Raw genomic sequence first — 26,678 nt, forward strand, 5'->3', positions numbered from 1 at the left:
TCGGGGCTTCGCTGGGGCCGTGGCCGGGGTCGGGCTGAGGCCACGTGTTCGGGATGTGATGGGCCCAAGATGGAGTCGGGCCTGAAATGGTGGTCCGGAGTGGTAGCCGGACCTGCAGAGTTGGGGCGAGTAGGGTTCGCCGGGTTCCAGGGGGGAGAGCCGTGGGCTGCCAGGGTGGCTGCTCTCGTCGAGAGTTCGGGAAGGGAAGTGCCAGGGGGGGCGACAGCGGGTCGATGGAGGGCCGATGTCGTCCCGGGCCCGCCATGCGAGAGGAGAGGGACCACGCCACGAGGCCGGGTCCAACACTCCTAAACACCCCTGAACTCTAAATGCACAGTCAACTCCCTTTCCCTTTAAACACCCGTGAACCATGAATTCACTGTCACCTCTCTCTCCCCTAACTCTTTCAATGAGAAATCATATCACATTCACCTACCCTTACCTCTATTCACCGCTGAACCCTCAAGTTACCCTCTCCCCCTTTACCTCAGCTACCCCTGAGCCCTCAAGTCACCCTCACCTGTCTTTACCTCTACCAACCCCTGAAACCTCGTCACCCTCTCCTCCTTTTACCTCTACTGATATCTTAGCCCTCAAGTCGCCCTCTGCTTCCCTGAACCCTCAAGTCACCCTCTCCTCCCTGTACCTTTACCCATCCCTGAGCCCTTAACTCACCCCCACCTTCCTTTACCTCTACTGACCCATGAGCCCTCAAGTCACACTCACCTTCTTTTACCTCTATCCACCTTAGGATGTGGTATTGGGGTCAGTGCTGTGGACTTTGGAACTGGGAACCAGTTCAAGCCCTGTGATTCTGGGCAAATCACTTAATCTCCCCATTTCTCAAAGGATGAAAATGAATGTGTCCTGGTGCAGTATAACTGGTTCTCTTATAAAGTGCTACAATACCGTCACATCAAGTTCATGCTATAATAAAACTGCAAACAAAAAAAGTCACCTTTACTACCGTTCACGTCTACCAACCCCTCAACCCCCGAGTCACCCTGAACTCTCTTTAACTCTACCCACCTCTGAACACTCAAATCACCCTCACCTCCTTTTACGTCTATTCACCCCTGAACTCTCAATCCGCTGTCGCCTCCCTTTACCTCCACCTGCCCCTGAAGCCTCAAGTCACTCTCACCTCCTTTTAATTCTACCCACCCTGAGCCCTCAAGTCATCCTAACCTCCCTTTACCTCTAGCCATCACTGAACTATCAACCCACCCTCGCCTCCCTTTACTTTAACCCACCCCTGAAGCCTCAAGTCACCCTCATTTCCCTTTATCTCAACAGAGCTGTGAGCCCTCAAGTCACCCTCACCTCTCTTTACTTCTTGCCACCCCTAAGCCCTCAAGCCTCATGACTCTTTCACCATCCTCTTACCTCTACCCACCCGGACCCCTCAAGTCACCCTCACCTTCCTGTACCCCCTCTCCTCACTTTATATCTACCCACTCTTGAAACCTCAAGTCACACTCAACTCCCTTTACCTCAAACCATCCCTGAGCCTTCAAGTCACTCGCACTTCCCATAACCTCTATCCACCCCTGATCCATCAATTCACACTCCCCTCCCTTTACCCCTACCCACCCCTGAAGCTTCAAGTCATGCTCCCCTCCCTTTACCTCTACCCACCCCTGAAACTTCAAGTCACCTTCACCTCCATTTACCTCTACCTACCCCTCAACCCTCAAGTCACACTCACCTCCCTCTACCTCTGCCCACCTATTAATCCTTATGTCTCCCTTACCTATTCTTACCTCTACCCATCACTAAACCATAAACCACTGTTTTTTTTTAATTACATAAATAGTATTACCTGCATGCTATTTACCTGCATGCAACTTAACTGCCTTGTAAAGACTCTGTGGTAAAGGTCCTGTGTGGTAAAGGTTGTGAGGCAAAGGCTGTGCCTCAGGGCATAATTGGGTTGGGGGCACTGTCAGTTGTTTTATGCCCTTTAGTTTGTTTGGTGGGCACCTTCGCCTCTTTGAAATTCTGCCCTTCCTCCCCACACTCTATACTTTAAGTCTCGCCTGCGACTGCTCATGGCCTGTGGCTTGCAAGACTTTTTGTTTGTTTTGGGGGCTTAGAGCCCGCTCATTGCTTACCACCGGTTGGCTTCATGGTCACTTTCATCTCCTTGCTTCTCTTTGATCAGCAAGTGTCAGGTTTACTTCCTGTTCGTGTGTTTGTTCCTACCTTGGAGCATGGCTTAAGTACTGCTTTCATTGCCCAGGGTCCTTACACTACTTTCAAAGGTACTTTTTTCCCTTTTACTTGCACCCCCTTCCGCCCTATCCCCCTTTTTATTGTTTCTTGCCATTACCCCAACAACCTCCTGCATTGTTGCTTGTCCAGTCCTCTTCTTACCTGTTGTTGCTTGCCCTGTCCACCCCCATCCTGTCCCTCTTCCTTATTTGCCCCCTCCTGTCCCACCAGAAAAATAGGACCCAAACGGGTATCAAGATCAGATCCTACAAAGATGCAAACGACCCTGAGCTCTCTCCTCCTTATGGCCTTTTTGGTGCTGTTTTCATGCAGGGTCAAAATACTGAACTGAAACTTCGATGTAAGATAATTAAGTGGTATTTCTTTTGTGAACGCAGAGAATAATACCAATCTAACAAAATGGATCACTGCCCCTCATCAGTACTGGCCACATCATAGTGCTTTTTTCTCATTTTCAGCCACACTGTACAACATGGCGAAATACCTTGACTAAGCCAATAGCTCTCCCATAGGAGAGGCCTATCAGCTTTGCCAATGCTTGTTTCCTTAGCCGGTAGCACTCTCTTCAGTTTAGATAGGATGATTGCTTCCTGTATTTTGGAGAATAAAGAGCACTTTTGATTGAGTGACTCATGACCAGATATCTGGCACAGGTCAGTGATGAAGAAATGGTGCTTTTGAGAAATTAATACATTAATGTTTTTTTTAAGTTTTGTATTAGAAATGAGATGAAGCAAAAAATGCTTCTGAGATGCGCTGAACATGAGTATTTAATTAACATCACCCTGCTATGTTGTATCATTCACCATGCAGCCTTGAATACCCTCTAAAGCCTTCATTATGAACCCATTTAATTTTGATCTTCGGGAACAGCAACTCCACATGGAACGATACCTGGTGGCCTCCCGAACTAGGACCCTTGCCCACCGCAACCAACCATGCCTGCTACCTTGGCATCATCCTGGACAGTAATCTCACCATGAAAAGACAGATCAACACAGTTTCGTCCACCTGCCTCCTCATCAAGATCTTCAAATGGCTCTTCATCGACACCAGATGAACCGTCACACAAGCCCTTGTCACCAGCCAACTGGTCTATGGCAACGTACTCTATGTAGGAATCACCTCACACTTTCTCAAGAGAGCACAAACAATAGAGAACACAGCGGCCAGACTCATCCTCAACCTCCCTAAACGGACCCACACCGCCCCCCGCCTCAAGAAAATCCACTGGCTCTTCAGAAGAGATGCCAGGTCAAGATGTTGATCCACACTTTCAAATCCCTCAACAACCAGGGACCAGCTTACATCAGCCATTGACAAAACTTCCACCTTCCCTCCAGAATCCTGCACTCTGCTTCACTCTGCCTCGCGCACACACCCCACAACCGCCGCAGCAACAGTGGAGGATGCTCCTTTTCTTACCTCCCTGCGAAGTCCTGGAATGACCTCCCACTTCATCTACAGACCTCATCCTCTCTGCTGGAACTCAGAAAAGGACTCAAGTCCTGCTGGTTCAACTGAGCCCCCCTGCAGCAGCACTTTCAGCGCCTGGATGCCCTCACAGGTGATTAGACGCAGTATACAAATCAAGATTGATTGATTGATTGATTGATTGATTGATATGAAGTGTAACTCCTGTTACTGCACATTCCATAATCAGGAGTTCTGCAGCGAACACCTCACCCCCTTAGTTTGCTCTAATCACCAAAGTACTCATGTTATTACCCTTTTTTGGGGGGGGACAAACATCTAATTGGAGTTATTTATGGCCTCGATAAATTCTATATCAGCAGAGTCAGTTTTTATATGAATCACGGCCCAATCACCAGGCCACTTGCAATGAGGTCCTATCGGTCTCCTATAATAAGCACTTTCATTGAAAGTTTCGAAAGGTATTGAAGTCAAGTCAAGAAAATCTTTATCTGCCATTAACCATAAAAGTCAGTAAAAGACAAGATATAATACAGGAAAAAGTTTTAAAATGTCACTATAACAATAAAAACACATGACTTACAAGAGTAAAATTAGTGCAAATATGCATTTTGAATTTCATTTGATAAGGCCTGCTTTAGGGGTGACTGATAGGTTTACATGTGCAGTGATTTAGAATAGATATATGTAACTTATATCTAAGTAAGGGGTGTATGCACCACCTTACACAGGCTGTACTAGCAGACCTATGGTGTCAGTTTGAATGGTCTCTCAGGGGTGGCATAATACATGCTGCAGCCCCTGGGAGGCCTCTGGGGTACCTATGCCCTGGGTACATGGTGTACCATATACTAGGGACTGATAAGGGTACCCCAGTATACAATCTGGAGTGTACCTAAAGTACATGCAATCAATTTAGAGGAGAAAGCAGATAGACTGGGGTCCTGGATAGCAGGATCCTAGTCAGTCTAAGTCGAAAACAGTGACACATCAGCAAAAAGTGGGGGTAATCATAAGGAGCAGATCCTACTCTCCTACATAATTACATTCATTTCAACCCAGAGAAACATAGCAGCATATTTACTCATCCTGCAAAGAAAGTGCCTTATCAGTTAAAACAACAGAAAAACATTCGTTTCGTTCTGTTTCAAAAACTTTTATTCGATTAACTTGAGATAATCATAAAAAGTACATCATACAAAATACAGTTGTATAAAATCACATTATTACATTGTAAGATAGCAAATAAAAAGACTTTACATAAAATCTAAAAATGAATTAATTCAAATAGGCATCAATCAATGAGACGTTAGCCCTATTTTACTACGAGTCGTTAAACAAGATTTTAGAAAAAGGGCAACATTCTTAGCCACATATTGTGAGTCTAACAGCTGAAGTGCCAGAAATGCTGGGTGACATGTCCTCAACCCCATTTGGCGTAAGAGTGGAATAATCCAGCGCTTGCGCGCTTGCTTGTAGTAACGACAAAACAAAATAAGATGAATAGTCGATTGGGGAGAGTCTTGGTCACACGGGCATTTGTTTAATTCGTGGGACCAATTTGACACAGTGGGGAAAGTGACAAGACGAAAAAATAAATTAAAACGAAACCTAGTCAGTAAATATTTTTCATAATTAGATAGATAAAAAGTAAGGTAAGGCTGGATACCAGCAGAAACTTGGACCGTCAGTACTTGCACATTTGTTTGCTTAGTTACTTCAAGAGAGAGACGTAATTCCCTTAGATGGTTAAGGCATAGGTTTTTCAAAGTACTTCTACTAATATCAACCATTGTGGAGGGCTCAGTGAAGTATTGTGAGCAATTCAGGTCCTTTAGAAAATTAAAAACATACAGTAGCCATGGAATTTTCTTCCAACACACCATATTTAAGCAATCAGAAATCAGGGAGCGTGTTAAGTGGCATTGTGGCTTGTTCCAGATACGGTGCCATAAGAGAATTGGATGACATTTGATGTTATCAGAGAGATAGTCAATACCAAGCTCAATATGGCATCCGTAAATTGGAGCACTGTGTGGAAGTGCCAATAGATATTTTAAAAAGCCATTTTGGACTTTTTGCAAATTGTCTGTGGGTACATATCCCCAGACTCTTGCGCCATATGTTGCTATGCTGTGGCATTTAGCATGATAAATTTTTAGCAATTCAGATGGGGCAGGTTTACCCAACTTCCTAGAAAAGGAGACAAGCGCCAAGGTCGCTCTCTGATAGAGCAGCTTCCTGCTTGCCATCCCTCTTTTCCAAGACAGTTGGTCATCGATTAACATACCTAAGTAAGGGTATTCTCTAGCTCGTTCTAATCTGACTTGCTCGATATAAAGGGGTTTTGGATTCTTTACCATGGGTCCTGTATACATAACAAAGGTTTTGCTTTTGTTTACTTTTAACCCTAGAGAAAGCATGAACTGGCAATATTTGTCCAGCTGTTTTTGTAGCTGGACGAGTGTTCTAGCTAGTATTACAGAGTCATCAGCATAAAGTAATGCTGGGATAGGGCGATGGCTGATGGTAGGTAGGTCCTGGTTCCCTACTAACATGGCTGTTTCCAGCCCGTTAGTATATAGATTGAACAGAAAAGGAGCCAGGACACAACCCTGCCTAACACCTCTGGTGACTGAAAATGAGGGTGAGAGTTCTCCGCCAATCCCATACCTTACACAGGCCATGGTGTCAGAGTAAAGCTCACGTAAGAACTTAATGAGTGAAGGATCAACACCCAGACCTTCTAGGATGGACCACAACTTGGCATGTATTACGCAGTCAAACGCCGCGCTAAGGTCGACGTAAACCAGGTAAAGATTACCCCCTTTTGCCCCCACGTACTTGCCTATTAAGAGAGTTAAGTTTAGGGCCTGTTCAACAGTGCCGAGCCCCTCCTGGAAGCCATACTGCAGGTCGGTCATGATGTTATTCTCAGACGCCCAATCCTGGAGACGTTCCAGGACCAGGCGTCCCGCGACCTTCCCCATGGAATCCAGGAGGGAAATAGGCCTGTAACAGGCTGGGTTATTACGGTCACCCTTTTTAAAAATTGGAAGGAGTCTAATAGGCCAATTTTTTATACCGCCGCCATCACCTGGGTGACGATGGGAGACCACAGGTCTATGTTGGTAACAAAGATATCAAGGGGGACTCCGTCAGGGCCAGGATCCTTTCCGGTTTTAGAGGAGGATAGAGCTTGTGTGATCTCACTTAGGCTGAAGTGGAGATCTATTGGGTATACCTGCATCCTGGGGGGATCGGCAGTCATCATGGCCTGCGTGGTGCAGACCGAAGGGGAACCACTAAAGATCTTTGAAAAGTGGGTCACCCATTCGTCTGCTGTCACTGCCACATCCAGGTGCTGGTGAGAATTTATGTCAGCCAAAAAGGGAGATTTGACTACACGCCAAAACTGGGAGCTGTCCTTACTTTGGCATCTCGCGTGTAATTGGGCCCATAATTTTTTCTTTTGTTCCCGTTTACAGTTATTTTGGGCCTGCTTGTACTCTAATCTAAGTTTGGCTATTTCCTTTTTATCTCTAACAAGATTGTGTGTTGCATTTTTTAAGGCAGATAGAGCTTTACGACAGGCCGAGTTGAACCATCTTGGAGAGATCTGATTACCCGGTTTGTGATGACGGAATAACTCGGCCTGTATAGTGTTTAGAATCTCTTGAAAACTAGATGTGATCAGCTCGGGTGGAGATTCGTCCGCCAGGCAGGTGTTTATCCAGGGAAGTGCCTTGGATATGATCTTAGTGGAAATTATTGTGGGATCAATCTTAGACCATTTTACAGAGAATCCATTGGTTCTATCCATGGCCAGAGAATTCTGGGTCAGTAAACTCTTCCTATTTGAATGGAGATCATCCATGGTTAACTTAAGGATGATGCTATTCGGAAAGTGATCACCTGAGATCTCAGAGCCAGTGGTACATTTGAGAAGTTTGCCCTTTAAAGTATAAGAACATAAAATAAAGTCTATAGTAGTTAGGAAACCCCTACCGTGGAAAGTGGGTCTGAAGTCTTCAGGGGGGTCTACGAGTTCATTTGCGTACATCAGTTCTAATGAGATGAGACTGTCATTGAGGGAGTCGCCTAGTTGGGAATGCGAAAAATGAGTCAATGGGCAATCTTCTTCGTCCAGAAGCCCGCAAATGCCTTTCTTATAATTGGTGCACAATGGGACATTAAAATCCCCCCCCCCATATTACATTACAGACAAATGATGGTTGCTTGAATCGTTGCTCGTTTATAAGGTGGGAAATGTCAGATACGATTTTCACACAATCTGCATGGGATAGGTTATTGTAAAAATTAATAAAACAGTATGACGTACAGTTATTAAAAATAACCTTTATAATTTGGTAATTTGAAGTGGTATGGAGAACTGTGATATTCTTTACATCCAGATTGTTGGAAATGTACACTGCTAAACCTCCCTTTGACCTACCATGAGTAGTAGTGCTTGCCGGGGTATGAAATGTTTTGTAACCTTGTAAGTGAATTGGGTCAATTGTCCAGGTCTCCTGTAGACAAATTATCTGGTGGGTATATACGAAGTCCAACCATGATTTGAGAATAATCTTTGAACGAAGACCTGCTACGTTCCAGTATAATACAGATAATAACAAGGTAGGGGGAGTTGAGATGTTAACGACTGAACTTCCTGGTTGGAGTGAAGTGTAGGGAGGAATACAGTTTTCTTCAGGGACAAGGGCAGGCTGGGGTTCAAAGCACGATTGAGGAGGTACTTCTGCTAGCACAATTGTGTCTTCAATGTGAGGCGATGGCAAGGGACTAGGAGGTAGAGTCAGAGGTGATAAAAATTTGGATGAGGTAAACGGTAATGGTCCGGAGGAATGGGAATTCACGTTTTCCTGGATGTTAACAGATGGTGGTCAATCCACCATCTCCAGATAATCGTATCTATTATATGTAGGAACACCTCTCCAACCAAAGGATGGCACGGCATCTCTACCCCCCTGCCCTGCCCAATCTAGCCAATCGGATCTTCTATTCCAATTTCCTACCTGGGTCCAGTTCCATTCTGGACCTGACACAAAGCGGTTAGCTGGCGGGTAAAAGAAAGATAGGCGTTTGGTACCTATTCCGTCTTGTGTTGGTTGGGAACCCCAGGAGCAAATATGTTCAACTGCTTGTGGATCTTCAAAATTGATAATAACACAATCCCCGTGAATTGTTTTTAACTCTTTGCCTACCCAAGGGACCCTGCGAACCGTTGTGACTCTATTGTTGGAATAGGGGGGAGGGGGCCTGTGGCTGACAGCCAATGTAACACTTTGTTTTTTAAAGACCAGCCTGGTTCTTCTGAGTTTGGGTTTAACTCGGGAACCCCAGTCATGATGACAACAAACTTGTTAGTTTTGGATTCTAGAATTAGCACTTCTAGAGATTTTTCTAATTTAGACAAGGATAGCACAATGGGTTGCATGTATGACTTAATTAGTACCTCTAGTCTTTCCAATAAGTGAGTATCTTGGGTGCAAGGGCCGTGCCCTCTATCCTCGTTACCATTGAGGCTGATGTTAGGCATATTAGACGAAAGATTGATAATGTCTGGTGTTATGGAATGAGCCTCTTGCTGAGGTAATGTAGATTGGCTAATACCTTGTTTAGAGGGTGAAAATTGTGTGGTGGATTGAATCTGGGATTCTGGAAGAGCCCGGGGAATGATTTTCTGGGCCATATTCTTTTTCCCTTTTGTCCCTCTGTTTTTCTTCGATATAGCACCCTCCCTTAGACCCCGGGTATAAGAGTCCTCCCCGCTAGGATTTGTAAAGAGAGTCGGAGTTCTCTCGAGTGATAAAGGGGATTGGGGTGAGGGGGGCTGGGATAACTGAGTGGCTGAGAGATCAATGGACACCGATAGATCCACAGTACCAGGGACAGTGTGGGAATCCAATGGTGCGCCAGAGTCTAGGTTGCGCAGCGGAGTTCTAGCTGCTGCCAATAGTCCCAGTGAGGAACGTTTGGCTGCAGCCAGATCCTGGGAGACCCGCCTTTCTAATATGAGGGCACCCTGATTAATAGCGTTGTTAGCTCGTGCAATAAAGTGATCAATCGGGCCAATAGTCTGGGCAGCGTGGGATGTCTTACTGCTTCTTGTGTTTCTAGGCGACATGCTTATAATATGGGTACACGGAGTTAAAAAGAAATAGTGTACAGCTCCGGGACACAATAAAGCAACAGTAGTTGAAGTAACACAAGAAGGGGAAATGATTTAAACTGATAATGTCAATAGGGTGGCCCAGTCCAGTCTTACCCGGTCTTTAACGGGCTTAAACGGGCCCGCCCTTGGCCCGGGCTTCGCCCGGCGTCCCGCGAGACAGGGGTGACGCTGTATTTGAGCGCCTCCTGGCGCGCAAATGTCGCGGAGTATGCCGCTGAGGATGCTGGGTCTTGTGGTCTTTTAGGCCTCACACCACGCTCCACTCGGCGGCCAGACCCCGAGATGGAAAAGAGGTCGGGCGGCGGGAGGCGGGTGGGCAATGACCCAGGTTGTCTCGGTCCTCGCAGGGCAAAGAGTCTACAAAAGTCAGCAGGAAGCACAGCAGGTGAAGTTACAGAATGCACAGGTTCCCCCCTTCGACCGGGGTGACGCTGTATTTGAGCGCCTCCTGGCGCGCAAATGTCGCGGAGTATGCCGCTGAGGATGCTGGGTCTTGTGGTCTTTTAGGCCTCACACCACGCTCCACTCGGCGGCCAGACCCCGAGATGGAAAAGAGGTCAGGCGGCGGGAGGCGGGTGGGCAATGACCCAGGTTGTCTCGGTCCTCGCAGGGCAAAGAGTCTACAAAAGTCAACAGGAAGCACAGCAGGTGAAGTTACAGAATGCACAGGTTCCCCCCCTCGACCGGGGTGACGCTGTATTTGAGCGCCTCCTGGCGCGCAAATGTCACGGAGTATGCCGCTGAGGATGCTGGGTCTTGTGGTCTTTTAGGCCTCACACCACACTCCACTCGGCGGCCAGACCCCGAGATGGAAAAGAGGTCGGGCGGCGGGAGGCGGGTGGGCAATGGCCCAGGTTGTCTCGGTCCTCGCAGGGCAAAGAGTCTACAAAAGTCAACAGGAAGCACAGCAGGTGAAGTTACAGAATGCACAGGTTCCCCCCCTCGACCGGGGTGACGCTGTATTTGAGCGCCTCCTGGCGCGCAAATGTCGCGGAGTATGCCGCAGAGGATGCTGGGTCTTGTGGCCTTTTAGGCCTCACACCACGCTCCACTCGGCGGCCAGACCCCGAGATGGAAAAGAGGTCGGGCGGCGGGAGGCGGGTGGGCAATGACCCAGGTTGTCTCGGTCCTCGCAGGGCAAAGAGTCTACAAAAGTCAACAGGAAGCACAGCAGGTGAAACATTCAAACTATGCAATCTATAAACAGGGAGGGACAAATACCTTATTAATAAAGGGATACACTCATACTTTTTCAGATTACTAATGCCTTTCTAATCAAATTGAGTACAGCATAACATATATCAATAATAGAGAGATTCTGTAGTAACATCAAACCTTCCCTATTTGTTTTTAATTTAGATTTCCTTAAGAGAGGCATAACAAGGACTTGTCTGCGTTCTGCATATGAAGAGCATAACAACATAAAGTGACAAGTGCTTTCTTTTGTTCCCTGGTCTCACCGACAAGTAGTTAAATCATGTGACCGAGGACATTGTAATGGAAATGCATCCCTAAAGTGAATCCTGGAGAATCTAAAAAGAGAGATGTTAGCAGCAATAAATAGGATTTACAACCTAAGCAAGATATAGTTTTAAATTGGGGTCAGTAAAAATCGGTACATATTTTATGACTGATACCATGGCCTGGGCCTTCTGGTGCCTTTGATCCGAGTGGTAATTTAAAAACATGATTTTACTTCTCTTTGCTTTTTAATGTAATTAAGTGGGGATTTTCAAACAGCTCTTTCATGCCTATTACTTCAAAGGTCTCCGTTAAATACATAATCCAAGCGATTCGAGCCACTCCGTTTAAAGATAGACAGAGCAGACGCAGGGAGCAGCTAAGCGCCGCTTGACACAGCCTCAGTGTTTTGGGAATTTTGGAAGGTGCAGGACCCAGGGAGAACGCTCTTACTTTTTAATTGTTTTAGAAAAGTGTGTTGTAGAGATTGTTTTTAAACCTGTTCTTAACAAGTAAACTGTCTCACCGTTTCCATTGCACTAACTCTCCCCGGTCCGCCGCCGGGTTTCACCTGTTTGCTGAGGAGAGAGTTTTGTTGTTCCGGTTGAGAGGTCATCAGCCTCAGTTCCAGTTAGCCGCCATCTTAGACCAGGTGATGGTCTAGATACTATAGTAGATGACACTTACAGGAACGTGCAGCGGATGTGCCGCCGGCGGCCGAAGGAGCGCCATAGGCAAGCCCGTCTGCGCCAGGCATGGTCCAGGGGCCAGTACCCCTGCTAGTTTGAGATCACACAGCAAATTAAGGTACTCCTTTGATGAGCTATACAAGCTGTCACAGCCAGCTCTGCCTGTAGAAAACATGATATCAACCTAGAGAGGAAACCATTAAAATGCTCCCACTGCAACATGAACCTAACAGGCAGTAACCACAAAAGCAGTCAGGAGGGTGAACTACAAATACTCCTACTGAATTGTCGGTCGCTGCCCAAACATAAATATGAAATCCGTGATATTCTGGAAGAAAAAAGGCCCGATACATTATTTCTAACTGAGACATGGCTAAATGAGTGCTCTGACCCTGATGTTTTGGACGCACTCACAGATGGCTATGAGATACAAAGACAGGACCGAGTAGGTCAAAGAGAGGGTGGAATTGCGATTGTTCATAAATGTGCTATAAAGTGCAGCATTCAGGAAGCTAACACGGATAACTGTGAGGCTTTCCTCTTCATACTGTCAGTGGCTGGAGACCAGTCCATAGTAGGCTTTCTGATATACCGACCTCCAGGCCCAGGAGCCCAGTTTCTGGCAAGTCTGGGATAGAAAGTGACTCAACCAGCCCTACGGTATAAGAACTTCCTCATACTAGGGGATCTGAACATACATTTTGTATAATATAGAAAACCAAGAGGCCAAAGCCCTCTGCCTAGATTTTGGAACATTAAATCTAGTCCAAAAAGTGATAAGGCCTACACACCAAGGAGGGCACATTTTAGATCCTATATTTACCAGCTCTATGGAGACAGAGGTGGGGATGACTTGGCCAATTCCATGGTCAGACCACCACCTACTTCCTTTCTCTATACCTGTACATAGACCCAGGACAGAGAAACCAGTGTTGAAAGTCACAAGGAGGAAGTGGTATACATTTAATGCCAGCTCCTTTTCTCAGGCACTATTGAGGAATAATCTCAAATTAGAGAAGGATATTAATATCGCCAATAGGCAATTTGAGACTTGGTTAACAGAGGCACTGGATGAGATCGTGACTTGGAGCACTAGGAGTCCTAAGAGACACAAAGCTTCAGCACCCTGGTTTAATGAAACCTTAGCGAGAACCAAAAAGGAGTGTAAGAGGCTTGAACTTGCATGGCGTAAGGGCTACTGTAGTAAGGTCAAAGAGAGTTACAGAAAGGAACAAAAAAAGTACCATGCTCTAATAAAGAAAACCAAACGTGATTTCTACACAGAAAAAATCGAAAAAGCAAGTAACTCCTCGAAAGAAATGTTTTCTATACTCAAAGCACTAAAAGCACGCGATAATGCAAATTATGAGGCAAGCACCTCATTAGAGGACTGCAATATAATAGCCGAATATTTCGCCGAAAAAGTTACAGAAATATATGACTCCTTTCCAGTGGAAGCCCGTCAGGGGGTTACAACTGAGTGTAAAACAGGTATCACGTTTTCAGGTGACACCCTGGACTCATTCACGGTACAGGAGCTAGATGAGCTAAAAATCACAGCAACATGAATTAAATCTGGATCCCCAGTAGATCCTGCTCGCCCTGAACAATTAATGATGGGAGGCAATCTTAATTTGCCTTACATCTCAGAGCTAATTGCATGCTTGCTTCAGATGGGTGAGGTCCCCCAAAAATGGAAGCAGGCAATAGTTTGCCCAATAAAAAAGAAGCCATATATAGACAAAACAGTTTTGGAAAATCTTCGTCCCATTTCGCTATTAACATTTGTCGCAAAGATTTCTGAAAAAGTAGTGAGTAAGCAGCTAACGAATCACATAATGAAGAAAGATTAACTGCATCCATACCAATCTGGCTTTAGAGCTGCACACTCTACAGAACCAGTACTACATTTGGCCAGGGACAAAATGAGAAAATACGTGGATGAAGGGCAAACAGCAGCAATGATCCTGTTGGATCTTAGTGCGGCCTTTGATACCATCTCACACGGGCTGCTCCTTCACAGATTAGAGGAATGCGGTATCAGAAGTACTGCTTTACGATGATTGGCATCCTTTCTCTCTTCACAAAGCTTCCAAGTTGCCAACAATCACACCTGTCTAAGAGCATACCTCTACCTCAGGGAGTTCCACAGGAATCAATACTGAGTCCCACCTGGAGCTTCAAGCAGGAACGTCCTCGAGGACGCCAGCGGCTGTGTTGCTAGGCAACAGGAGCGTGCGAGCCTCACGCTTCCCGCGGAAGTCTGTGCAACATCGGCAGTAATGGCAGACGGTTTGCAGAAGGAACCGGAGAGCCAAGGTGAACTGGGAAACGCTCTCTGGAAGGTAAGAGAGGATAATGATGGGGCAGAGAGTCACAATACCTCCCAAATGTTAAAGTCTTTAAAGGAGGTGGAAGGGGAGATGGTGGGGGGTGGCAGAATCAGCAACAGGGGCCCAAGGAAGCAGAATGGGGAGCCTGGTGAGCCTTGACTCACAGAAAGAACAGACAGAGCCAGACATTGTCGAGGGGGCTGAAGGAGACAGGTTCTTCACGGTCCCAGAGGGTTCTGAATCTACCATTGCCAGTAGTGACGAGCACAAAGAATCTTCAGATCCAAGTCTCGGTACGGAGGATAGTGGAAGTTCTAGAGGCTCCAGGGGTTCCAGGGGGAGACGCACCCTGAAAAAACGCAAGGTGGGAGTAAGGCGGGCTGGGTCCCCTCTGAGCACTCACAAAAAACTACTATGGGACTACTCAGCCACATCTAGCATGTATAAAGAGGATGGGCAGGATGGACAAGGAAAGGGGGAGAAACTCGACATTATGTTTGCCACGCTAAAACAAATCCAAGTAGAAGCTAGAGCGGAAAGCAGAAGAGCTAGGCACGACACCAAAAAAATTCAAGCCGCAATCAGGAAAGTAAATAAAAAATATGAAGAAGTCGAAGAGAGAGTGATATGCGTCGAAGAGAGAACTGGCAGATTGGAGGACGAAGTAACGGACTGGAATGTATACAAAGTGGAACAGGAAAAGGCTGTGGAGGACTTGCAATGGAAAGTCGAGGAGTTGGAGAACCGCCAGAGACGCAATAATGTTAGGCTCCTTGGGATTGAGGAAGGGGTGGAAAAACAAGATCCAAGAGGGTTCGTCATCAAGCTGCTAAAAGGGGCTTTTCCTGATGTGCCATGGCAGTGGGAGTTGGAAGTCCAGAGGGCCCATAGATTTTCACTCACTAGAAAGAAAAGACAGGATGGGGGCACAGACACACTCCCAGGGGCTATGCTGGTGTTTTTCGGGAACTTCCTAGCAAGACAAGAACTGATGGACAAGGCCAGGCCAGACTCCAAGAAATCTTTTGATGGTGTAACATTTTTTGCCAGACCTGACTTTTGTCATGTGACAGTGGAGAGGAGATGGCGCCTCAGACAGTTAATTGCAGCTTTCCAGAGACAAGGAGCAGAGGCGTACTTAATGTTTCCGGCAAAGCTAAAAGTTATATCTGCAGGACGAATAAGAATGTTTTTTTCTGAAATAAAGGCGGGAGAATTCTTGGCAGAACTAACAGAACAATGCAGAGATAGGAGCAAGGAATTGGCAAAAGGGAAGGAATAGGGGGAAAAGAAATAGTTGTATAGGGAGGGACGCGATGAGCTTTTATCTAATCTGAGTCATCGCGGGTACTAAGGGAAGGAGAGGGAAGGAGGGGGGGCGACTCTGCAACGCACAGCGATCGCGCATAGGTCAGCTCTGACCTATTTGCCTGGGCTAGGGGGGGAGGGTATCTGGAGGGTGGAGGGGTGGGGGGGGGTTAAGGGGGAGGGGGGTGTTGGGTGCAGTGTTGGTGTAGGAGGAGGGGGACATGCAGTACAGATTTGTAAGTTACACAAAGGAGAGAGACAACCACTGATTAACTTCATAGGAGGAATGGGAGAGATGGCAAAGGTAAACCTGTTTAATGGCTGTTAGGATAATTACGCTCAATATCTGCGGGTTAAATAATGCAGAGAAAAGGCAAAAACTAGCCGCAGCATTACGATTTTGGAGATCTGATATAGTTTGTCTACAGGAGACGCATGTGGCTAGGAAAGATAATTATATGCTGGAGCAAATGGGGTTTGAGGTGCTCGCCTATACAGGACAGGATGACAGGAAAAAGGGGGTGGCGATATTAGCTAGGAAAGGGGTTGTAAAAGTTAAAAGGAAGAAAGAAGATCAAGATGGGAGATGGGTCTTGTTGGATGTGGAAACATTGGCTGGCAGATTGACAATTACCTCAATATATGGGTCAACTGAAGACGAACCTGAACTGCTGGAATTTCTGGACGGGGAAATAGCATTGTGGCCGGAGCCTGTAGTATGTTGTGGGGACTTCAATATTAATGGCTTGGATGGGCTAATCGAGAGGGATGGGGGTAAATACCGGGGGAGGAAGATAAGGACATATAAAGCAGTACAGAATCTAATTCGACACAACGCCTTGGTGGATATGTGGGCTGAGAAAAATCCCATAGGCACAGGTAGCACCTACTATTCAGCTCCTCATAGAAAGGTTACCAGACTGGACTATTTTTTCATCTCGAGTTCACTGATGGGTAGAGCTGGGATAGAACGACTCCCTATGTTAGTGTCGGACCATAATCCGTTGGTTTTAAGCTTGGCATTCGATAGAGAAAGGGATAGGACACATAATCAATGGACGTTTGAACGGGGGCTGCTAAAGGAGGAGGAGTACGTGAAAAGGATGCAGGAATGGATTACACAATATTGGGACATGAATAGATATTCGGCCTCAGCGGATATGGTGTGGGATGCTTTTAAAGCTGGAGTCAGGGGAGAGACACTAAGCTATACTATGTTAAGGAATAAGAAAGAAAGGGAGAGGACAGAGGAGGGGCTTAGAAGTCTGGCGAGTTTAGAGGAGGGCCTAGTGGGTGCAATAAGCAGACAAGAACCTATTGAACAGATTCTACTGGATATAGAGTTACAGAAAGCGGAGACAGGAGTAATGTTGGCGCAGAAGGCAGCAGGGAATTTTCTAGCAAAAAAAGAAAAATGCTATGAGTACAACGAAAGAGTGGGTCATTTATTGGCAATTAGAACGAGACAAACATTAGCTGCAGGGGAAATAAAAGAAATCAAGGACAGTACAGGGGCTATAGTTAATAAGGTGGAGGAAGTGCAGGAAGTCTTTAGGAGGTTCTACGAATCATTATACGAACAGGATGCAAGTAATGATATGCCAAGGATAACAGAATACCTGTCACAGACACCACAAAGAGGGTTAAGTACGGAAGATAGGGAGAGATTGGACCTTCAGTTAACGCTACAGGAGGTAAGAGAAGCAACATTTAGCCTCCCCTCCGGCAAAGCAACAGGACAAGATCAAATTTCTGTAGAATGTTATAGGACCTTTTGGGACGTGCTAGGAACAGACATCTGGGCAATATGCTGTATGGCGCAAGGGGGAAGGGTAGTTCCACAGTCCTGGGCCGGGGCGGATATAATTGTAATATTAAAAAAGGATAAGCCTCCAACAGAGCCAGGCTCATATAGGCCAATCACGTTATTGAACGCTGATGCAAAAATATTCTCCAAAACACTAGCAAAAAGGCTTAGTAGGGTTATCGAGAGCCTGGTGTCCCCGGAACAGCATGGCTTTATACCAGGCAAGGGTACTACCCAGCACACTAGACAGATGATCACCGTCTTGGATGCAACCGAGGTGGCAGGAGACCCTGTCGCGGCTATTTTTCTGGATGCTGAGAAGGCCTTCGACAGGGTCTCCTGGGTCTATCTGTGGAAAGCCCTGGAATGGGCTGGGATAGGTGAAGGTTATATAAAGGCAGTTCAGGCACTTTATAAGCAACCATCGGCTAGGATAAGAATTAATAAATCATACACAGAGGCAGTACGGATCCGGCGTGGGACTAGGCAGGGTTGCCCAGCTTCACCTCTACTATTTGCTATATACCTAGATCCGTTGCTAAAAAGGTTGGCGCGTAACAACAGGATCCCCCCAGTCAGATTACACGAACAGGATTATAAGTTGCTCGCTTATGCGGATGATGTAGCAATCATAACATCAGCGCCAGGGGGGCCCTAATAGAAATAGAGCAAGAGGCAAAGGACTTCGGGGCATTTTCGGGGTATCTTATAAATAGAGGAAAGACGCAGATAGTGCAGAACAGGTTTGCCAGTTTTCAGGATACGAGAGTAGTTCCGGAAGCAACGTATTTGGGGATTAGGGTATCAGCGGAACTGGATAGAGTCGTAGAGATAAATATAGAGCCATTCTTAGGGAAAGTTAAAAGAAACTTAGAGAGAGTCAATAATTTACACCTGACGCTAATGGGGCGAATTAATATGATTAAAATGGTCACGTTTCCAAAACTTTTATACATTCTCAGAGCAATTCCCTTATATTTTGATTGCACATGGTTTAACAAAATAGAAGCAATTATGAATAGGTTTATATGGGCACAGGGGAAGACACGAAGGGCATATCGTTTTTTGACACTACCGAGGGAGAAGGGGGGATGGGGTGCACCTGATTTTAGATTATATTACTGGTAGTAGCTCTACAATACTCGCAAGGGTTGTTAGGTGATAGTAGCCAGGGTGGAGAGAGATGGGGCTGTGGGAATGTTTATGAAGCGGTCCTGGGTAAGGAGGCAGGGAACGCCTTGGTGAACACAGTGGATTATGTATATTTCAAACATACCAGATTCAAGACACTGAGTGCAATTTATAAAATCTGGAAGGCCGTTGGGAAAAAGCTAGGAATCGGGAGGTATAACAGATATCTCAGGCTGTACTCAAATAATGATCTTCCCGCAGAAATCTTCAGGGACATAGTCATGAAGGAATGGGATGGTAAGGGGATTAAAAAACTAGGTGATCTGCTGGATGCAGAAGGGGTGTTCTTTTTATTTCAAGAAATTCAAACTAAGTTTAATATTCCAGGATGTAATTTCTTTAAATATCTACAAGTCAGGAGTTATTTTTATAAGAAACAGGGTGGGCCAGTAGGGATGTCTCATTGTAGGATAATGGACTACTTGGAGCGTAGTACACGGGCAACGATAAGGCAACTTTATGCTGAATTTTATGCATTAAAAACAGATGATAGAGAGAAATTCTCCAAGAAATGGGTGGAACAAGTAGGGGCGCACCCTGATGGTTTACAAACCTCATTAGATTTAGGACGGTCGGTCTTGTGCTCGGCTACGCTACAAACCCAGCACTATAAGACGATTTATTCTCTCTATCATACACCTGCAAGAATTGCCCAGTGGGGGGGCACTACGGGTATAACGTGTCCAAGATGTAATTCAAGTAGTGCCAATATTGTACACATGTTTGCACAATGCCCACAACTTTATACATTAAAACTGGCAATCGAAGAATTTATGGAAGTTTCTCTAGGGATAAAGACTAAATTGTCAGAAGAATTGATAATGTTAGGGGTGAATATAAGAGATAGCAATGAACATCCAGAATTTTTGTTTATGGCTACGGCAGTATTAAGGATTATTATTGCAAGGGCTTGGCTTGATAAGACGGCACCCACATTTCAGACATGGATAGCAAGGCTTCTCTCCACATACAACTTAGAGAAGGCCATCTATGATAGGAAAGGTAGAAGGGCAAGGACATTGGGGGTAGGAATTGGTTACCCATAGAGAAATGGAAGAATAGGAGTAAGTAGAGGCCGAAAATATATGAATTTTGATTTTGATTGTACCTGAATTTTGTATTTGTATTTGAATTTTGTGCAATGTCTCTATCGATTTTCTTTCCTTTTTTTTCTCATCTGTGCTGTTAAAATGTATTGGTTGTATTGGAAAAACGAGGGGGGGAAAAAAACTCAATAAAAATAATTAAAAAAAAAAAAAAAAAGGAATCAATACTGAGTCCCACATTATTCAATCTGTACGTGAGACCATTGGCAGATCTTGTAGAAGAGCATAATGTGATGATTGTGTCGTATGCTGATGACACACAGTTGATTGTGATGCTGTCTAAAAATAGCGAACAAACAGCTCTTCAATTCTCCATGTGTTTGGAGGGAGTGGCAAAATGGATGGCAAGTCACTGTTTAAAGCTGAATGGGAAGAAGACCGAGGTAATCATTGTGGGCAAGGCCCCAAACATTTGTACTTCAGCTTGGTGGCCAAAGACATTAGACCAACTACCTAGCCCAAAAACGGAGGTGAAAAACCTCGGAGTGTGGTTTGATTCCAGATCATCATTCAACAGTCAAATTCAGAAAGTTGTAGGGAAAGGCTATGGAATACTAAAAATTCTCAGAAAGCTCCTCGACTTACTACCATCGAATGCCAGGAAAACTATTGTACATGCCTTAGTGACCTCCCAACTAGACTATGGCAATGTGCTATATCTAGGGGCATCCAAAAGGGGGCTGACGAAACTTCAGTCAGTGCAGAATGCAGCTGCTCGGTTAGTGCTAGGCCTTCCGAGAAGAGCTTCGACAAAGAAAGCTTTGGCAGGACTGCACTGGTTGCTGGTTGAGAAAATAATTATATTCAAAGCTACTGTCATCGAATTCTGTCAAAGAAAAGCCCAAGGTACCTATACTCTCTAATAACTCTATATACCCCTAGCCTGATTTTAAGATCCAAGGGCAGGGCATTGGTAAATGTACCAAGAATTAATAAAGCTAGAATGGGGGCAAGCTCTTTCAGATATCTCGCGGCCAAAACTTGGAATACACAACCGGAGGACCTAAGATTGGAGCCCTGCGAAACTAGGTTTCGTAGACACCTGAAGACTTGGTTAGTCGCCTCTGCAGCTTAGAGGTCCTTCAGAACTGTGGTACGAGTAGCTGACTATGCCTTCCTTCCTTTCTGTGAGTCTGTTTTAGCGCGGGCACACACTGGTGGTTTAACCACGCGCTCTATAAATGGATTAAATTTAATGAAATTAAATTAAATTAAATTAATTAAATTAAATTAAACAGTCGGAGATGCAGGATGCTTCTAGGGTTCATCCAGGTCTTGATCCACAGTAAATGTGGTGAAAGTCCCAACCTACCTTCCAGATAAGTAAGGTTCAGTATCTGTCACCGGGCAGCCATAAGTAAACTTCGTAGGAAGAGATTTTCAGACTGCTGAAGAATTGTCGTTTGAGCATACCCCCATAAGCCTGCACCATATGACCCTGACAATATGTATTTGCTTTTGTCCAAATTGAGCATCTCTATGATGGGTGTCTGACCTAGCCTCTGGGAAAATCTAAAGATTGCCTCTATATTTCTTTTAAATTGCTGTACTCTAGCAGTCAGGATTGAGTTCCATTTAAATGAGTAGCTGAAGAGGATCCCTAAATAATTGAAATCATTCACCTTCTCCAGTGGTAGATTTCCCATGAAGAAAGTTTTTGTTTTCATGTTACAAGGCCCACATGTCATGATGAAGGGCTTAGAATGATTGACCTTAAGATTGAGGTTACCCATATAGGAAAAAAGGGATCCAGTAGGGTTTGTAAACCATTTGCAGTGCGAGCTATTAGCACCACATCATCCACATATTATAAAATAGGAATAGATTGCCTGCCTATTCTGGGTGTATCCTTTACTTACTTGGCAAGGGGTTTGGAGATCCTATCTATACTACTATTATAAAGAGAGAACAGAAACCTTTTGGCAAGGTAAACTCGGGAACCACAGCGCCAATCCACACACCCAATACATTGTTGTAATCCTCAGGGTGTGTAGATGGACATAGGCTGCATAAAATAAAATAAAAACGTAAATTAAAAAATTAAACTTTAAAAACAAAGTAGTCCCCTAAAAGTAGCGCCGGCCGCGACATAGCGCTGGCCGCGACCTAGCGATGTCCGCAACGTGCGTGATGACGACAGGCGGGGAGGAGCGGTGACGAGCAGCGAGGAGTGGCGGTGAAGTCCGGAGCGTGGGGAAGAGCGGCGGCTCAGGTAAGGCAACGGCAAAGACGAGGCGGGAGGCGGGAGGGAGGCGGGAGGCAGGAGGCGGTCTGGGCAATGTCGGGGCGGCCGGGGGCCGGGGCGGGAGTGCACCCAAGCCTGAAATGTTGCCCCCAGCCCCCTTCTGCCCCGGGCAACGCTGCCGCAATCCGGAAATGCTGCCCCAGCCCCCTTCTGCCCCAGGCAACGCTAGGGCGGGCTGCTAGTTTATATATAAAAGAAATGGGAAAGGAGAAAGGATACAACACTGTCACACCACATAAAAGGTATTTATTAGAACTGGCACTGTCTGGATGGCCCAAGGGATGCCCCAGCCAGGCCGAAGGGCCTGCTCCCATCAAGGGCAGGCGATTATACACACTGCATAAACTGCTGACCCTTGGTTAGCTTGGCACTGAGCAGTCAGGTGTCCTTCAGAAGCTATGTGAACATCAAGAGCACAGCATAGGCACACAATAAATGTTCTGCATGACACAGAAAAGAGAATTCACACTTGATGTTGAGAAATGCTGTTTATATTCAACACACACATTAAACAATGCAACATGAACATCATGGAATCTGGGGCATAAATTATACTTGGCAGTCTTACTAGCAGTACTATGCCCAGTTCGTGTTGATCAGATCATGATAATATGCACACCTAGGAAAAGTTATATTCTAATCTCCACACAGCACCCTTATATTGTGTGACACACTGTCAGCCCCTGGCCCACCATTACAATCCTAATAATGCAGTTTCACATGGCTATAGGGTGCACCTTGGGCTACACGTATAAACCAACACCACCGTCCAGTGTCATGAAGCATAGGTGGTCCACAGACGGTCACTCCTGCACACTCCCGCTCACTTTGCACTGCTACGCAATGCGACAGGTACCAGCCCGGTCTGTATGGGCACTTTCCCACACATACGCACCCGACACCCTAATGGAGTGCCACTGATAAAAACAGGTCAATAGATAACACTCCGCAGACTCCGTGGCTCCAAGCCTCCCGCCACCCTCTAGTTCAGCCCCACTATCCCAGACACCCCAGATGGGAGTGCACCAGCCCCTCCCTCTGAACACAAGGCCACTCATGGCTGAGGTTACACCTCGTCTGGGTCCTCGGAAAGCAGGTGGAGATAGACAGTAAGCACAAGAGGTAGAGGTAAACAAAGGGGGTTTTGAAGCCACGCAGGAAGTTCACCAACAATTTGTGAGTTGCGGGCCAAGAACAACTATTTGTTACAAGTAGGTATCCACCATGGCATTCTGGCACTTTTGACCAGCTCCAGGAATTTCATGGAAAGGATCTCCCTGGCCTAGTCAATTCCTCTCACTCCTACCTGACGTCTCAAAGTCTTTGGAAGGGCAAAATGAGGAGAGGGCAGTTGGTCCACCGTGATGGGGCCAGTGAGGGAGCACTAAGTGAATGGGGAACAACACACAGGGGAGTCTCTCGGCTTGAGGAGGCACCCCATCGGTTACACATTGATCGCGGCTGTTTCCCCCGGCAAAATGGACACAGGGTCTGGTGCACAATGAGATGAGTCGTACCAGACCCTTCAGGTTACACGAAGTAGTGTTGCAATTCCGTACCTCCCTAGAAATGAGGCACTATGTCGGGTACGCTTTGATGTTGGTACCGCCAGATGATCACGGTCACAAACAGGTGCAAGTTCTGCAAAGCCTTATGAGGTTGAAGGAGACTCTGCAATGGGTACATCTCCCACCTCTGAGGGTCGTAAACCGGTAGATGGTGTGGGCCCCTCATAGGAGATCTTTGTTATCTCTGAGTCCTCTGAGAGAACAGGAGACCCGCCAATGGGTCTTCGGGAGCCCACTTCAGGGTGCCACACATCAGTAGGTCATCGACCCAGGCCAGCCACTATTCAGGAAGTCACACAGTCCTTTCCACGTGCTGTTATCCTCCATGTGCATGAAAGAGTCCACTGGCAATGTGCACCATGCAGACCAGGGTCTTCGATCCTGAATCTCCACAAGACGGATCTCCCCCCTTGGTGGTGTGGCACTCCGTAGTTATACCCATTGGACCTTTGAAGTTGGAGGAAAGTTCAAAGGGTATTCCTTTGAACCACAGATGTGTCGCATAAATTTCCGTCCTGTCTGCCATGAGGCTACAGAATGCAGATCTCGAATGTCACAAGCTCTGCGCCCATATATTCCACCAGACCCACAAATGGCAGAGACCGGCTATCTCAATCGCATGCCCAATGGTTCATGGATGTTTCTGGGGAATGCCCAGACTGGCGACAACCACCATGACACACAAAGAGTTTAATGCATAGAAACGTCCACTGTCCATCAGTGGCATTTCCAAGCAAGATATGTCAAGCCCACCGTTACCATTGGAACGTGTTTGGCCTAATGAATCCATTGATAGTAAACATCATGAAGCTGTGCCACTGCAATCCATTTTTGGAGCTCGAAATACAGGTGACCCTTTCCCCATGCTAACTTAAAGGAAGAGCAAGCCCCCTTAGTAGGGAAACCTGCTTGGGTCTTCCTTACTACCTGGGAAGCGAACACCCATGGGTGCCTGCCCAGCCCTTCACCTTCCATCCTAGTGGAGGCGAAAGCCTCATCCAGATGGACTGTGTTTGCTACGGGCCAGCTGGAGTACGTGCCCAACAGCGCTTTCACAGTCCTGCTGTGGCAGGTCAGACACGTTGAAACACACAGTCTGTGCAAGTGTCCACACCGGTCTGTAACAACAGGTCAGGCATCTAGGGGCATATTATCAAGGGGGTTTATCTCCGCTTTTTTGGCTTTAAAAGCCAAGAAAGCGGAGATAAAATTATCTCCCTATTACCAAGCTGTCGCTAACACCAGTTAGTGACAGCTAATAGGAGATAGCGACCATCTTGGGCCCCGCTTTGCATGTCAGTGATATTTATCACTAATGACATGCAAAGTGGGCGTGCCAAGATGTTAGCGACTGGAAACAGTCGCTAACATCGCTATCTCCTATTACCAACTTTTGGAGATATTCGCGCTAAGCGCGAATATCTCCAAAAGCTAACACCTGCCCTGAGCAGTTCTTCACCATGTTATCCAATGGGAGGTGGATTACATGGCTAAGAGCATTTGCTCGATAATGCATGAATATCGCTGACTTTTCAGCGATATTCATGCATTGCGGCCGTTTTTTATCGCATTTGCGATAAACCTTGCTAATAGCAAGGTTTATCTGCGATAAAAATAGCCGATGTGCGGCGATAATATTTGTCTCTAAACAAGTTAGAGACAAAAATTATCGCTAGTTGTTGGTAATATGCCCCCTAGTGTGGTGTAAGGGCCTCCTTTTGCGTGCATGTTAAATTAGCATGGCTTATTAGGAGTTTAAACGCCATTTTACCTTTTGCTGCTTTTTGCACATGACACTGCTTAGCTGTTTTTGCAGAGTTAGCTTTCACGAAGGTCTATACAAGGGAAAAGGGTTGTTTATCGACATCTCTAGACATACATCGTGCCCCCAGTCTGTACAGTGTGTGCTGAGCCGCCAAGGTTATCATAACGTGCAAGCTTGTTTAACGGTGTGTCCGTGTAACACATTCTAGACACAACATTTTGCCAGCTGCAAGCCGAGTAGGATTCTGGCGCCTTTATCATAGCACATTTGCCAGAATTGAACACACTTGGAAGATTCCAGGCATGCAGAGAGACTGATAGGTCCTGATGTAATTTAAACTTACTGAGTGGACAGGTAAATGGGGTCCCCCTAACAAAGCTCAAGAGACCTTCTATAGTTTTATAATACATAGTTCCTGTATAGGGAGGGTGTTTAAACTAGGCGCTTTTATCACCTGTTTGCGTTATCATTGTAATATGATTTCTCCTTTTGTATTTTATGGAGTTGTAACCATGCTGAACATATTATTTTTAAGAATATGTATGCTTATCTTGACTAAAATACTGCGCTTGAGATCACGTCGTTAAAATAAATATTTTAACCTTATCGTGTCTCTTTTTTACTCCTGTTGTGGACTGTTATGTGAGTATAACAAAATAGTGTTCTCACTTCCCACCATTCCTGAGATGGTCCTAAGTCGCATGTTCTAGGTTGTCGAATCATTGGTTTCTTTGCTATAGGACGAGGAGCTAATGTGACACTGATTGCTAGTCTGGTAGGGGATTTTGGGTACTACAGTGAGTTCTTGGCACACCCTAATTCACTGAGGTCCTGAGTCTCTGTGCACAGTTCTGTGTCTGAGCAGAATCCCTGCAACAACACCAGCTGTATAAGTTAACACCCATGCCGCAATGGCAGGCCTAACCTACGTTTACAAACATCATGTTTGCACCACTTCCTAACATGTGTCAAAAGGATGTGTGCACTTTCCCACTGCAGTACAGTGGAAAAGGGCCTGAACCTTAGGACTCCTCCTGAGAACCAGTAAAACGTAAAAGGAAAAAGCTAAAAGTTTAGGGAAATGCTAGATGACAAGTATCAGGTCAAACAGTATTATTTTTTATAAATAGTTTGGTGACAGATTTGAGACTGACAGCTAATTGTTTGCTCCATCATGTAGACTGTGGCTGTATGAAAATGTTTCTAAAACTCAGTGTCAGCCAGCGCAAGTTTGGAAACATTTTGAAATACTTGCAGAAATGATGTGCTCTTATCCCCATTCTTCCTCATTTGTGTCCTAGTTTACCAGTATGCTTGAAGCAGGCAATTAATTATTGATC

Source organism: Lissotriton helveticus, chromosome 7 (genome assembly GCF_964261635.1).
Source record: "Lissotriton helveticus chromosome 7, aLisHel1.1, whole genome shotgun sequence".
Taxonomy (NCBI): Eukaryota; Metazoa; Chordata; class Amphibia; order Caudata; family Salamandridae; genus Lissotriton; species Lissotriton helveticus.